General features: G+C 37.7%; 1 pseudogene; it reads left to right on the top strand.

Moving 5' to 3' along the window:
- The first annotated feature begins 1,335 nt into the window (after positions 1–1,335).
- Positions 1,336–2,319, top strand: LOC138860858 (uncharacterized; annotated as a pseudogene).
- The last annotated feature ends 2,626 nt before the right edge of the window (positions 2,320–4,945 follow it).

Below are 4,945 nucleotides of genomic sequence, written 5' to 3'. Positions count from 1 at the left end.
CCAGAATAATCATACCAAACAAGTAAGATCCTGTGTGTAATTTTGCTTTATTTACGATGAGTTGTGTTTATTCTTATATATAGAAAATAAATACCTTCTTTAGTCCAAGTTTGTGAAGAATGTTGATACAGTAAAAGTTATATAATTGCAGATATTCTAAGAAATCAATTCTTTCAGTAATAAACATACAGAACAAAAATAATAGCAAACAAATAAGGTTGTGCATGTACTAATACCATACTTAATGCTATATTGTTGACCTTTGCCTTAACTCGTCAATTTTCTAGAATGATACAAATAGCTCATTACTATTTCAATAATCTACTTTCTTTATGACATTATCCTTTGTTTTCATACTATGTTGTGTATCTGTGAGTGTACCATCATGTTGATATCACCTTCACATTTACTTTGTTAATTTGTTCATGTGTTCAATAATAAAACGTTAATTTAATACATGAACAATTCCGTGACAAGAACCTAAGTTATTAAATTATGTAAGGTATTTGCTTTACTCCTTCTGTGCCAACATTTCAACACTAATATTTTGGGTTCTTACAGCATATAATAAACAAAATTTATTTAGAAATCTTACCTGTTCTTTCCATGTATTACTTCTCTTGTGTTTCTCTTTTTCACGGCTGCTCTGAGGTCTGTCAACTTCCTACGCGTTTCAGCCACAGTCCTCGGAACGCGAGCGACAAGATTCACCTCACTAGTCACGGTATTGGTCAAAATTCTGCCAGCCGCCTTTTAGACGAAAAATAACATATGCAAATGATAGATCGAGTGATTCTAAGAAACTTATCTTCTATGAACTTCAACTGCAACTCAATAATAACGAAGTTATTAGACGCATAAGTGTCTCAATATTTTAAAAATCGCCATCCGATATTGTTTCCTTCCTTTTGTAAACAAAACAATGATGCCGTTTCATTTTTGTACAATTATTCTAATCACCGAGATTCGTGCGTAGATGAAGCCCACATAACGGTACACGAAGCAGATTTTGTGTCTGTATCAATATATATGACAATAGACCAGTAATACTCACATGATATTGAGTATTTACAATAACAAATAAATTTCTTGTTCTGCGCAAACCGATGTTCCTCACCCATGTTACGAGCAAGAGGGGCCTGAAGGGATTTTCAAAAACAAAAATGTTTTCGCCTGAAACATTTTGAAATATTTATTCGACACTACATGCGCGTGACATTGTCACGAAAGCCAATAGTATTACAGGAAATACTATTGACCAATCACGAGACACCGTGTGTGGAACAGATATGTATAGTGGTAGAGTAAAGCGAATATAATGAATCTTTTGCCATCATGGATCTCAGGTGCGTCGGGTGTAACCCTCACTATTATAGTGTAATATCTGATTATTTTGAGAAAAATGATAACGCTATAGAATTCCTGAGAGCACACGGTGTTTTGCCAAGGGCGGTAAATTGTCCACTGCGATTTGCCTTGCAATTACCGTGAAGATCGACACACGTGGTATTGTGGCAGATGGAAAAAAATTGCAAAAACAAAACGTCGTAAAAGTTGTGTTTTCTCGATCAGCGATTACAGCGGCACGTTTCTGCAGGGAACCCATTTGGCACCATATAGAGTAGTTTTATTTGTTAATCATTGGTTACAAAAGTATTGGGATCATCAAACTGTCACGAAATGTATTGGCATGTCTAGACCTACTAACGTAGATTGGAGGAGTTTTTGTTCTGAAGTAACCCAAAATTGGTGGTTACAAAATCAAAATTTGCCGGGATAATCGTTGAAATCGACGAGACGCTGCTCGTGCGGCGCAAGTATAACAGGGGCAGACAAGTGAGCCACGTGTGGGTCTTTGGGGGTATTGAGCGTGTCAGTAAAAAGAAATTTATTGTTCCACTCGTGGATGGCGACAGGAGTGCTGACACGCTCATACCCCTGACTAAGAAATATATAAAACCAGACAGTATGATATACAGTGATAAATGGGCTGCCTACCGAAACCTAAAACATCTTGGTTACAAACATCTGAGTATTAATCATTCTGAGAATTTTGTAGACCCACAACTCCATACACAGAACATTGAAAGATTGTGGCGCGATCTGAAAGAATGGATAAGGAGGCCCGGAATTAGATCAGAACATCTTCCCCAATACATCGCGCGATATTTGTTTATCAAAGCAAATTCTAATTCCCCCTTACATTCTTTTTTTGTGGAAGCGGCATCATTATACCCGCCGCAAGGCGGGGTTCAACGGGACCAGCCCCCTCCAATCCCAGTTCCTCTCGATGAGGGTACTTCTTCTGAGAGTGAATAAGATTAGGTAAGATATTTAAATCTATACTTAGGATTTTTTCACATTGTATATATATATAAAACATTATTACGGAACAAAATACATGTTTTCGTGAACTCCGACGCACTTTTATTAAGAATCGGCGATATTAAATGAATCGTGTGTGAAAGGGTAAAACAGGAACACCATGCTTAACTAGCAATTATTGGCAAGGTAGTGATTATGCTGTATGATAAACTGCGACAAGTCCTGGCCAATGAAAACTGAGGAAAATGACGTCAGTATTTCTTGACCAATCAGAACTCGCTATTTTCGGAAAGTGTGCAGACGGGCAAAAAAACCGTTTAGTGTCTGTCTGTCAACTGTGTGAGAAGGATTTGGGTGTGAAATATTTGAAAATAGAAAGCCGGCTGAAATGTTGATAAATCGCTAATTGCATTTATCTGCAGAAAAACTACATCAACAATTTCTGACGAAGTATACGGAGGTACGGCAATAAAAGGTTAGTAATATTTAAATTGATTATAACGAGAACCGGTGTATTACACACATTGCATATTGCACGAATATATATATATATATATATATATATATATATATATATATATATATATATATATATATATATATATATATATATATATATATATATATATATATATATATACACTCAAATATTAATCGAATGCGATTAACCAATTCTTTGTCTTATTTTGCAATAAACGCAGGCAGAATATTAACAAACGCAATATTAATGATAAATATTAAACGTTAATTTCTTTTGTCTGTTGCATACATCGCCATTGAATCGGTGTACAATAACCGCGCGCGCAATCAATTGCCATAACGAATGGGACCAGAATGACGCTGCGGGCATGTCACGGAAGAACTTCTGATGGGCGGGTCTCAATCTCAATCTCAATAATAATGAGCAGGGCGCTAAATGAGCGCGGGTGACGGAAAAGACTCGCAACGAGTGCACAAACCTTTTGGGAGTGTGATTTGACTCGATTTGCGCATAGAAGGGGGCTCTAACATTATTCCCATCGATAAACTAATGTTAAATGTAACGTGCGACAGCAATAACTGAAAGAGCGGCGGCTCCATGGAGGACCCCATGTCTATGCTGCGCAGCGCAATCCTACCCGATGTGAGCAGCGCCGCGTTTTACGTAAAATTGAAAATTATGAAGAAATGAGGTTAACCGTTTGTGTGACGCGCGGTGATAGAGGGAAATGGACACCGCCATCTTACAGAACGGAAGAAATAGTAGGATGTATCATAGGTTAAGCTACAGCGGGCTCTTATTCACCTATTAATGACGAAAATGTCGCTCGCTCTTCAGGCTCATGGGCGTTCCTTCGCGGCAGACAGACATGCTGGGGATATTGGCTATTTTTGTGTAATCAAAATTTATTGCTTTTGTATTGTGAGGCAACCAGACAAAAAGTAAGCCCAGATTTAACCGCACATTAGTAGACCGTAATTATTTTTTTAGTTTAGTTCTTTATTTACCACCCTGGCTAACTGCACAGGCGTGGGCAAGCTGTGGTACATTTGATACATGGTCAAAGCATTATATAATAGTATTACAGTGTAAATCTAGATCATAAAATTATCACGGTAAATGTATCATTTAAAAGAAAAGAACAATCAGTAATTTATCTACTCATCTACCAAGCCGGCGTACGGCTTGGGCGTGGAAAGGCAATGATATGTGGTCATGTGATACTACAATCCAAATTTAGGATATAACATAATTATATCTTCCAAGACATCAGATGATATGAAGTAGTTACATAGTTCTCCATACCTCATGCTAGGTGGTCTGAAAGGCTGTATTACATGGCACTCTGAGATATAATGCACAAGTGTTCGCTTATATTCTTCATTGCATAATTTACACTTAGTGTCTTCAACATTACGGGCTGTACTGACCTGCCAGTACAATCTATATCCCAGCCTGATTCTTGCGGTCACAATATCACACTGTCTTGTTCTTGTTTTGTATAAACCATAGATGAATACATTTTGCATAAACCGGTCATAGTGCTTTATGCTACAGCTTTCAGGCCGTTGAGAATTAATCAAGTCAGACAAGTCCTCTTTGAAGGAAGTTTTAATTATGTGTGAAATCCTAGCAAGAGGTACTCCAAGATCTAAATCCACACTTTGCTTGTCACATGCTGATTTTGCTAGGCGGTCAGCATGATCATGCCTGGGGATTCCAACATGCGATGGTATCCACACAAAACGTATGTCATGGCCTCGTTCTTTTGCACGATACACATTTATCCTTATGTCATTTGCAATATTTCCTGCACCTTTGTCTAGTGTGTTCAATGCCTGGATATTGGTGAAACATGCGTCTTTTTTTTCCGTAGAGTTTAAACAAACACGATTTAAAGCTTTTGTTAGTTGTTTTGATATGTTTTGCTGTGTAAATCATGCAAAATTTTCCCAAACATATTGCGAATCCTTCGCTTAAGCAACTCTGACGTCGAGAAGTACAAGTTACGTCACTGCTCAAGCAGTCAGATTCGACGGAGAACAACAGCATTACAGCGCTAAACAGCGAAGGAATTATCCATTCCAAAAACAATCGTTTCGAAAGGAGGAGGCTGGCAGAATCTGAAATTTTACCCTC

This window comes from Penaeus vannamei, unplaced genomic scaffold, assembly GCF_042767895.1.
Source record: "Penaeus vannamei isolate JL-2024 unplaced genomic scaffold, ASM4276789v1 unanchor22, whole genome shotgun sequence".
Classification (NCBI taxonomy): Eukaryota; Metazoa; Arthropoda; class Malacostraca; order Decapoda; family Penaeidae; genus Penaeus; species Penaeus vannamei.
The sequence above is the reverse complement of the archived record's forward strand: the minus strand, read 5'-3'. Positions and strand labels throughout refer to the sequence as shown.